This window comes from Panthera pardus, unplaced genomic scaffold (genome assembly GCF_024362965.1).
Source record: "Panthera pardus isolate Hobbes unplaced genomic scaffold, ASM2436296v1 HiC_scaffold_25, whole genome shotgun sequence".
Lineage (NCBI taxonomy): Eukaryota > Metazoa > Chordata > Mammalia > Carnivora > Felidae > Panthera > Panthera pardus.
Genome location: NW_026526821.1, coordinates 58,271,842 through 58,283,949, shown reverse-complemented (window position 1 = coordinate 58,283,949; position 12,108 = coordinate 58,271,842).

The following is a 12,108-nucleotide window of genomic DNA, read 5'->3' as shown; positions in this document are numbered from 1 at the left end:
GGAAAAGGCTGTTCCCACTAAATAAGTACTGAATGAGGTAAATGACTTCTAATAGAGGAGGGTAAGACTGCCCAACAGCCAGAGTACTAATTCATTTAAAATATGTACTGGAAGACACCGTGTCCGAGGGCAGTACTGCTTGAAGTGTGGTCTCTAGTCTGGTACCAGTCACTGAAGTGTTTGTTAGTGGTCTGACAGGAGATAAAGAGCTTGTACCAATCTACTGTTTCCTTTACAATAAAGAGTCTTGATACAAAAAGAAAAGATTTCAGCTGAACCAAGCAATGTGCTTAATGATATTGGACTATACTTTTTGACAGTATGAGGCACTGTATGAGGGAATGCAAAAATAAATATGGCATAAGCTTACTTACAATGACTAGAGATGAAATGTTCCTATTTGTATGTTTTGGGGGCACCTGGGTGGCTCAGTCCGTTGAGCATCCAACTCTTGATTTTGACTCAGGTCATGATCCCAGGGTCATGGGGTCAAGCCCTACATTGGGCCCTGTGCTGAGCATGGAGCCTGCCTGGGATTCTCTCTCCCTCTCTCTCTGCCCCTCCCCCCACTCATGCTCACTCTCTCTCTCTCTAAAAAAAGATAATAATAATAAATAAAATAAAAAATATTTGTATGTTTTGTTAGTAGGTAAATTGCAGTGGGTACCATTAGAAGCTCCAATCAATACTGAGAGACCTTCCAAGTAGAAAAATCTGGCAATGCTTTACTGAAGCAGTGAATTTGAATTAAACTTTAAATGATAGTTAAGAATTTTTTCGGGATAAAAATAATTTTTCCAGTTTTATTGAGGTATAACTGACAAATAAAAATTGTATATACTTAAGGTATATAGTGTGACAATTTGATACACTTTTACACTGTGAAATGATTACACAATCAAGTTAACACACCAATCCCCTCACATAATTTTGTGTGTGTGTGGTGAGAACTTCTAATATTTACTCTCTTAGCAAGTTTCAAGTATACAATACAGTATCACCTAGAACTTGTTCCTCTTGTAACTGGAAGTTTGTGCTCTTTGACCAACATTTCCCCGTTTCCCCCAGCCTCTAGCAATTGTCATTCAACTCTGCTTGTATGAGTTCAGCTGTTTTACATTTCACATGTAAGTGATATCATACAGTATTTATCTTTTGGTGTCTGGTTTATTTCACTTAGCATAATGTCTTCTAGATTCAGTCATGTTGTCACAAATGGCAGGATTTCCTTGTTTTTAAATTTATTTTTATTTTGTTATTAAGTTTTTTATTTTATTTTTTTTAAATAGGAAAGGAGAGAGAGCAAGTGCAAGTGGGGGAGGGGCAAAGAGAGAAGGAGAGAGAATCCCACGCAGGCTCTGCATTGTCAGTGCAGAGTTTGATGTGGGGCTCGAACTCACAGACTATGAGATCATGACCTGAGCTGAAGTCTGATACTTAAGTGACTGAGCCACCCAGGTGTCCCTTAAGTTTTGTTTTTTTTTTTTTAATTTTTTAATGTTTATTTATTTTTCAGAGAGGGAAAGTACAAGTTGGGGAGGGGGAGAGAGAGGGGTGGGGAGACAGAGAATCTGAAGCAGGCTCCATGTTGTCAGCACAAAGCCTGATGTGGGGCTGGAACCCAAGAACCGCGAGATCATGACCTGAAACAAAATTGGACGCTCACCCAACTGAGCCAACCAGGCACCCCCATTTTTTTTTTTTTTACTTTATTTTGAAAAAGAGAGAGAGGGAGAGAGCATGAGTGGGGAATGGGCAGAGAGAGAGGGAGAGAGAATCCCAAGCAGGCTCTGCACTGTCTTATATATATGTAAATCCATATATGTAATTTACATATATGGATTGATATATATGATACATGATATCATATATATATATATATATATATTTTCTTTATCCATTCATTCATTGACAGACACTTAAGTTGTTTCCATATTTCCATATATAGCCAGAAATGGGATTGCTGGATGATATTGTAGTTCTAGTTTTAATTTTTAAGGAAACTGCATACCATTTTCCATAGTGGCCAGTTTATAGCCCCACCAATACTTGTTATCTCTTGTCTTTTTGGATATTAGCTATTCTAACAGGTGCGAGGTAATATCTCATTGTGGTTTTGATTTTCATTTCCCTAATGATTAACAATATCAAATATCCTGTCATGTGCCCTTTGGCCATTTATACATCTTCCTGGAAAAATGTCTATCAAGGTCCATGGCCCATTGTTTAATTAGGTTATGAATGGGGTGGGTAGGGTGAAAAGATAAGACATTTGAGGTAGGACACAGTATAAGAAAAAGTTTGGAAGTAGGAAAACTGGGGTTGTGTTTGGAAGCTAGTAAGTAGTGAAATTTGAATGGAAAATAGGGTAAGTTAGAGTGAGGTGAGGTCAGAAAGTATTTGAGGCCACATTTGAAAGGACTTGGAGGGGTGTGGCACCTGGGTGGCTCAGTTGGTTAAGTGTCTGACTCTTGATCTAAGTGTCAGGTCTTGATCTCAGGGTTCTGAGTCCACGCCCAGCATGAGCCTACTTAAAAAAAAAAAAAAAAAAAGGAAGAAGAAAAGAACTTGGATTCCACACTATGGGGTTTGTCCTCCACTTGGTGGACAACAGGGACACACTGACATTTTGTGAACCAGGAAGTGACATGATTTTACTTTGATTTGAAGGATTAACCTCATATCTTTGAAAGCAGGTATCTAAAGAGTAAGAGACTGGAGTGAGAGAGACTAGTTATAAGAGACCAATCATGAGGGACCAAATCAGGGTGGTGGTAGTGGGATCTGCCAGGGCCATGATTAAGGCAGCATTTACAGGTCTTAAAACTGCTTAAATATGAACAAGGGAAAGAAAGGGTGCTTGAAAGAATGATGGTGACAAACCAAAGTAGAGAGGCAGCAGGAAGAACTGGTTTGGTGGGAAGATAATGAGCTGGCTTGGATTGAGTCTGAGTTGCTTGGCAAACCATCCAAGTAGAAATATGCACAGACAATGTAGGTCAGCAACTTGAGTGAAAGGTGAGGTCTAGTGATCCTAATTTGAGAGGTAACAGCATCCAGATGATTAGAAAGCTACAAGGATTGGGATGCCCACAAAGGAAACTATTTGAAGAGAGAAGGTAGAGAGACTTGGGGGTAGGTTTTCTACCTTAAGCCAAGCAAGAACCTGGGAGGAAGAAGGAATGGTGGTTGGGAAGGGCAAGAGAATGAAGAAGAGACATTAAAAATGACAGATAAATTGTTCAAGGAGGAAGACCCCAGGGATTATCTTGGCTATAATACTGGAAGCTGTAAATGTAACCATTAAATGCGTTAAGTCATTTGAGGAGAAGCAATATTGGTAATTCCAAGGAGCGTAGGATTGAGGGGAGCATTTTCTTTCTTGGGGTGGGGGAGATGGGAATTTTGTAGTCTGAGGAGAAGGAACCAGGGATATGGAGAGATGAGGAAGGAGGTTAGAGGAAGTGGTTGATGGATGAAGTCTGCAAAAAGTTGCTATCTGGGTGGGATTCAGCCAGAAGAGGCAACCTTACAAGGAAGGAAGTATATATTTTTCTTGGATATATATGGGGGAGAAGGATGAAAAGGTAAGTGTGGATACAGAGACATTTTGATGTGTAGAGGCAGGAAGCTGAAGGCATTCTTAGTGGGTGACTCATTCTTCCCGAGAGAATAGAAAGTGAGGTCACCAGAGACTGGGGTGGGGCAGGTGTTGTGTTTTGAGAACAAGGAAAAGGATTGAAGTGGCTATTGGAGAATGAGATAGAGTCCACTAGAAATGGGCAAACAGATTTCTGAAGACCACTGGTAGCCCAACTGAGTCTAAATTCAAGAATTTGTGGTAGAACTAGGTGGCATGATCAATCATGTGGGGTCCCTGGAGGGCAAAGCAGATAGTGGGCTCTTCCAGATATATATTCTAGTCAGCTACCTATATATTTTACATTATCACTGCAGGTGAAGAACAGGTTCATACCTTACCTGGCGTTGTAGTCCCTATAGTCAGTACAATTAACATGTTCATACTTAATAAGGGTTTATAGAATGAATAAACAAACTGTACAGCAAGATTAAAATTCTTATTAACTGGCTACCATACAGCAGAAGGAGAGGATGGTGGGTGAGAAACAATGTTATTACCAAGACTGAGTCAGTGCCCCGTCAGCAATGGCCCATCTCCACGTGCCAGAGAGAAGATGCCGGAACCTTGGATACTTCTTTCCTGTAGAAGCTCAACACACCTACTTGTGCAGAAGAGCTCGCCCCCTCCCCTCCTTGGTCACCATGCTTACCTTGCAGACTTGATCTCTAATTTGGCTTCCTAAGATATATTACATCTAATATCAAAGCCACAATCATGGTTTACTACAAAGATTTTATCTTCTTTTAACATTAATAAATTAGCATGATGGCTTATAAAACCAGTCTTGTGTGAATTCGATTAATGGGAGGCATATTAATTCATGGATGAATTAACAGAACAAGTTCAAAAGCTGCAAAGCTGGGCAGGATCAGAGGCAATTTACTGTAATTATACTTCTTCCAGAAACAAACTTTTATGTTGTTAAGACTGGAGTCAAGAAATACAGAAGTTAGTGCTCCCTTCAATTAGAAGTATCTAATGTTTTAGCAAAGGACATGGGCTTTTCTAAAAAGAACAAACAAAAAAACCCACAGAGACCACATGAGGAAGGTACAAGATAAAATTAATAATCATTTAGCTATTTTATGAACATTTGTAGTCTACAGACCTAGATTCTCAGAATTTAATATTTCTGGGTAGAACACTCCTTTTAGAGACAGATGACTGTGAACCTGAGGTGGCCCTACAGTGAATCTTGTAGACTTCAAACGGCAGGGGTGTAACTGACTACCGCTGCTGGCCTTCTCTTGGTCAATGACTGGGTGCTCCAGCCAGGGATGCTGAGGCACTTCTTGGAAGACATGGACCTCTTCTGATGGCCAACTTTGGCTTGAGGGCTCTCCTTTGGACTTGCAGAACCTTCCTTATATCACACAGAGGTCTGGGACACCTCCAGCAGTCTTTCTTCCCTCTCTCCTTCACTCAAGGTCAAATTTGCATGAGTGCTAATTTGTTCCCTACCTTTCCCAGTTTCCTTCCCATTCTCTCTCACAGGGATAATAAAATGTTTGCTCCATTCATCTTATCTTGGAGTTGGCTTCTTGGAGGACCTGCATTGACATGGAAATCGGCATCATGACCCAGAGGCCAAGAGGCACTGATGGCAGGTGACAGTTTCCATAGCATTGTTCTAGCCACTGAAGTGGCTAATGGCATTGTAAGAAATATGTATTTTGGTTTTTGTCCTTGGGAGCTGATGGCCCCAATCTGAGTTCAAAGGCCTGAGAACCAGGAGCACCAATGTTCAAGGATAGCAGAAGGTGGATGTCCCAGCTCAAGCAAAAGAGAAAATTCACCCTTCTTCCTCCTTCATTCTATTCAGACCTTGAATGGACTGGGTGATGACCACTTACATTGGTAAAAGTGATATTTTTTTCTTAGTCTAGTGATTCAAATGCTAATCTCTTGGGAAACATTCTCACAGACACACTCAGAAATGTTTAACCAGCTATCTGTGCATCCCTTGACCCAGTCAAATCCACGCATTAAATTAAATTAAATTAAATTAAATTAAATTAAATTAAAAATGCAGATTTCCTCTTCTCCACTTAATATGTAAGGAGAAAAAGGGACAGTCTCAGTGAATTGAGATTTGACTGGGGAACATACTTCTGTGACCAAACCACTGAGCTAAGTATAGTAAACATCTGTTGGGTGTGCCTACTGAGGGTCCATCTCCTGTTCTTTTGCTAGGAGCACCACCATTTTGTTTTGTAGAAAAAGCCTTCTACACTGGATACAGTCTTTATGGGAGCCTCACTCAAGGTGCTTCCTTTCCCTCACTCAGGGGTTGGCAAGTGACTCAAAGAGGCGCTCTCTCCCAGAACCTGAATTAGAGCAGCACAAAACTGGAGATGATTGGAGAACATTTGTTCAGAGGCCAGGACTCTGAAGAGACCTTCTCTTGGCTCCTGAAGCAGACCTCTAGAAGCCAGGAACTGTGGCTTTCTTTCAAGTCTGTGGTCATCCCCAAAGAATTCCAAGACTTCTCTTTGCTTAAATTAGGCAGAGATGGTTCTCACTGGTTGTACTCTACTCCATCTTTCAAGAGAGTCCCTTTGGAACAAAATCAAAAAGGAACAGCAAGGAAATAATGAGGTTTATTCCCTTACAAGTGGGATCACCTTTCTCTTTAAGGGCACCATCACATTCAATGTCTCTGTGGAACCCTCAAGAACCTCCTCCTCTTCCTCATGGGTGAATAGAGCTGTCCCAGAGTTACATAATTAGGGAGTGATGGGGTTGGCACATATATTCAGTTGTCTGTCTCAGTGATGCTGTGCTGGGATCTCTCAAATCACTCCTTGCCGTGCCCACCTTGGTCTTGGGTTGTGATTTGGGCCCCACCACTTATACCCTGTGAGACCTGAGGGGCCTCCTCTGGACCTCCATTTCCATGTCTGTAATGTGAAGATGTTGGATTGCTTGCCCCATAAGTTTTCTTTGCCATTCTCAAATTTTCTCTCTTTCTCTGTGACATTATGGGTAGAAAAAGGAATGTAAGCGTAACATTTCCTTTGTGCTTTATATACATTAGGCTCTATTCCATGGATTTTGTATGTATCAACTCACTTAATTCTCACAACACCCTACCCCTGTGATGGAGGCTCTGTGAGGGCATGGGCTTTGTTCTGTTCACTCTTGTATCCACTCTGTGCTTGACGTAAAGTAGGTGATCAATAAATGTTACAACATATAAATAAACAAGTCAAAAAATAAGAAAAAAAATCAATTGATGAATGAGTAGAGAGGAGGAAAGAGACCATTTTTTTCCAAATCAACTTCTGTGGTCTTTTAGCTTTCTTGAAGCTCAGTTTGGGTTCTCATGATTTCTCCAGTAGGCTCTAGGTGTTTTGAGGAAATTCCTGAATTAGTTCTCTTTGTTCAGCTGCTGTGAAGATATGATTTCTGCAACTGCTTCATTTCTCATTTCTTCTTTCAAGTAGAACCAATAACTGAATCCAATGTTTTAAGTACTTAGATGAAAAATGGGTATCATTTATTTTTACCAGGATCTAGATAAGAAAGGCTTTAAGGGTTCTGAGATGGAAGGTTACAGCCCACATAATCCAGTTCTAATGGGGAGTTTTCTATGACCAAGTCACTGAGGAAAAACTTAAGCTTAGTTTATGATACGCTGCTATCAGCCGGAAGTGGACAGCTGCAACATTGTGGTTTCCCCCAGGAGGGTGTCTTTTGACAATACGGAAGGCAAATCCTGGGCAAGACTGCCCACATGGAGAGACAACCAAAGAGATGGTCTGTATTAATGGTTTTTTTGGCTAGATAGCCAGGGATCTGGAAAATAAGACAGATAACAAGGAGGCCTGAGAAGGGGGAATGTGCATCGACATCTTGGAATGGGCAAAAATTGGGAAAATATTCAATACCCCATGTGCATGTACACCAAGGAGCAGAGGAAGACCGTAATAATCAGAAGAATGACATGCCCTATTCTGTGCATGTCATTTAGCCTCTTTTTTCCATCACCCCTGCCCAGTGCAGGTGGGGATGTGGGTAATGCATGGATTCAACAACTTATGCTTTCTTTCACAAGACTGGTGCTGCTACTATGGCTACTGTGTGCTGGCCCTGCCACAAACAGATGTCAGTGCTCAGTCCCCAACATGGCATCATTCCCAAACGGATCAGCTATCCAGGGGTAGACTGTGCTGGTTATTGACCAATTGTCTCTTACATCTGCAATGTCTCTTTTCTAACTGGTTCTGTAATGTTAGGGCTGGGAGTGTACAAACTCTCTTGGAGTCCCACGCTCCCTTGCCAGCTGACTTCCTATTACCTTCTGCCAACAGAAGGCACTCATGGCAGATCCCAAGGTGGGAGAAGGGGAGGAACTGCTCCTTCAAGAGGTGAAATCCTGTGAGTATTCAAGAGTGTCTATGTTGAAATTAACTGGCGAATAAGAAACCAAATACTTGGGTCTTCTATTTGAAGTTGCTAATTGAGCGAAAAACTGCAAGACCGAATCACATAGGACTAAAAAGGACAAACATCTGTGTGGGATTATTATCACTAATGTCACGAATACCTATCAAATTTACTCTGGAAATTATGACTGTTCTCTCCTGAAAAGCCTGTGAGACATTATCCACCAGGTAAGTCATTGGGCATTACTGATTTATTAAAATGTGTGAAGAGAGCACACATTTTTTTCTCAGCAGTAACATTAGGAGCCCCTTTGATCTCTGTTGACTTTTTAGCTGAAGGGATTTGGACAAATTTGTTGGCATCAGAAAAGACAGTGTTGTCACTGTTTGATAGCTATTTGATATTTGAGCTCTTTTAGCTGCAATGATTGCAGTCTTTGTAGAAATCATGTATTAACACTTGGTGAAAAATTCTGTGTCTTAAAGGTTTGTGCAAATACATTTAAAACATAGTGTTCTGGTTGTACAATAATGTGAATGTACTAAATACTACTGCATTGTATACTTTACAATGGCTAATTCTACATTATGTGAATTCTGATTAAATGGAAAACTTTTAATGTATCTTTTTCACATTGAAAAACTTATTTGGCTATAATTTCACCTAGATGCAAAGACATTTTAAAAGTTTCTCATTCCCTCCTTCAGCCAATCCCTAAGCTTAGAGCTATTTTATAGGTCTTAGATCTTGGGTAGTTTTTTGTTTTCAGTAAAACTCATGATTTTCGATCACTTAGTAAGTAGAGTGAGATGTGGAGGACTTATTGTACTGGCTATTTAACCCAACTATTCCAAAAGGCTCAAAATAATCAATAGTGAAAAATATACAGAACTCTCAGGTTACTTTCTTATGCATACTCAGAAAAATCACCAATTTTTTTTAGTTTATTTATTTATTTACTTTGAGAAAGACAGAGACAGCACAAGTGGGGGAGGGGGAGAGAGAGAGTGAGTGAGAATCCCAAGCAGGTTCCATGCTGCCAGAGCAGAGCCTGATACAGGGCTCAAACCCATGAAACCCCAAGATCATGACCTGACCTGAAACCACGAGTCGGATGCTTAACCAAATGAGCCACCCAGGTACCCCAGAAAAATCAACAATTTTAAATTTGTATGAATTTGAATGAAATCATCAAAAAGGAATTCTGGAAAAAAAACTGTGGGAATTTGTTAAGATAGTTATAATGAAACATTATGATGTGAATTCAAATAGTTCTGAACCTTGTTATTTATTAATTTTAGTTTTCACAGTTCCTGCCTCTATACATAGCAGATTCTTTCTTTTTCCAAACTAAAGCTATACAGAGGCTCTGCAGGAAAATAATGTCTAACAGAATTATCATTGCTCTTCTTCATATGTTGCTGAGGATTTTTCTGATATCACATCATGAGGACCATCATTCTAAATTTGTTTGGCAATTTTAACCTTACATGTGTAGACAGATCTATCTTTGTTTATTATATTTTATCTTTTTTTAACATTTATTTTTTATTTTTGAGAAAGAGCATAACCAGAGGGAGGGGCAGAGAGAGAGGGGGACAGAGGATCCAAAGTGGGTCTGTGCTAACAGCAGAGAGCCTGATGTGGGGCTCAAATTCACGAACCCGTGAGATCATGACCTGAGTTGAAGTTGGATCCTTAATCAGCTGAGCCACCCAGGTGCCCCTATTATATCTTTAATTTAGATCCCTAATTTCAAAATCTATTATACTTAAATTTATTTTTTCCAGAATCCCATTTCCTTAATAGTTATGCCAATTTATATTAAGAGAACCTCTTTTTTTTTAATTTATTTTTGAGAGAGTACAAGCAGGGGAGGGTCAGAGAGAGGAGGAAAGAAGATCTGAAGTGGGCTCTGTGCTGACAGCAGTGATCTGAATGTGGGGCTTGAACTCATGAACCATGAGATCATAACCTGAGCTGAAGTCAGATGCTCAACTGACTGAGTCACACAGGTGCCCCTTAAAAAAACCTTTTTTTTTGCCCCTCGTTCTTCGCAGATGACATGATACTTTATATGGAAAACCCAAAAGATTCCACCAAAAAACTGCTAGAATTGATTCATGAATTCAACAAAGTTGCAGGATATGAAATCAATGCACAGAAATCGATAGCATTCCTATACACCAACAATGAAGTGACAGAAAGAGAAATCAAGGAATCGATCCCATTTACAGTTGCACAAAAACCATAAAATACCTAGGAATAAATCTAACCAAAGAGATGAAAAATCTATACACTGAAAACTATAGAAAGCTTATGAAAGAAATTGAAGAAGACACACACAAAAAAAAGGAAAAAGATTCCATGCTCATGAATAGGAAGAACAACTATTGTTAAAATGTCGATACCACCCAAAGCAATCTACATATTCAATGCAATCCCTATCAAAGTAACACCAGCATTCTTCACAGAACTAGAAAAAATAGTTCTAAAATTTGTATGGAACCAGAAAAGACCCCGAATAGCCAAAGCAATCTTGAAAAAGAAAACCGAAGCAGGAGGCATCACAATCCTGGACTTCAAGCTGTATTACAAAGCTGTAATCATCAAGACAGTATGGTACTGGCACAGGAACACTCAGATCAATGGAACACAACAGAGAACCCAGAAATGGACCCACAAACGTATGGCCAACTAATCTTTGAGAAAGCAGGAAAGAATATCCAGTGGAATAAAGACAGTCTCTTCAGCAAGTGGTGTTGGGAAAACTGGACAGCGACATGTAGAACAATGAACCTGGACCACTTTCTTACACTATACACAAAAATAAACTCAAAATGGATGAAAGACCTCAATGTAAGACAGGAAGCCATCAAAATTCTCGAGGAGAAAACAGGCAAAAACCTCTTTGACCTTGGTCACAGCAACTTCTAACTCAACACGTCTCTGGAGGCAAGGGCAACAAAAGGAAAAATGAACTATTGGGACCTCATCAAAATAAAAAGCTTCTGCACAGCAAAGGAAACAATCAGCAAAACTTAAAAGGCAACTGATAGAACGGGAGAAGATATTTGCAAACGACATATCAGATAAAGGGTTCGTATCCAAAATCTATAAAGAACTTATCAAACTCAACACCCAAAAAACAAATAATTCAGTGAAGAAATGGGCAAAAGACATGAATAGACACTTCTTTAAGGAAGACATCCAGATAGTCAACCGACACATGAAAAAGTGCTCAACGTCACTCATTATCAGGGAAATACAAGTCAAAACCACAATGAGATACCCCCTCACACCGGTCAGAATGGCTAACATTAACAACTCAGGCAACAACAGATGTTGGCGAGGATGTGGAGAAAGAGGATCTCTTTTGCATTGTTGGTGGGAATGCAAGCTGGTGCAGCCACTCTGGAAAACAGTATGGAGGTTCCTCAAAAAACGAAAAGTAGAACTACCCTACAACCCAGCAATTGCACTACTAGGCATTCATCCATGGGATATAGGTGTGCTGTTTTGAAGGGACACATGCTTCCCATGTTTATAGCAGCACTATCAACAATAGCCAAAGTTTGGAAAGAGCCCAAATGTCCATCGATGGATGAATGGATAAAGAAGAGGTGGTGTATATATATACAATGGAGTATTACTCGGCAATGAAAAAGAATGAAATCTTGCCATTTGCAACTACATGGATGGAACTGGAAGGTATTATGCTAAGTGAAATTAGTCGGAGAAAGACAAATATCATATGACTTCACTCATATGAGGACTTTAAGACACAGAACAGATGAACACAAGGGAAGGGAAGCAAAAATAATATAAAAACAGGGAGGGGGACAAGACATGAGACTCTTAAATATGGAGAAGAAACAGAGGGTTACTAGAGGAGTTGTGGGAGGGGGGATGGGCTAAATGGGTAAGGGGCATTAAGGAATCTACTCCTGAAATCATTGTTTCACTATATACTAACTAATTTGGATATAAATTTTAAAAAATAAAAACTAAAATTAAAAGAAAAGAAAAAAAAGAAAACCTTTTTTGTTTTATGTGTGTAGGGACTACATCAGACT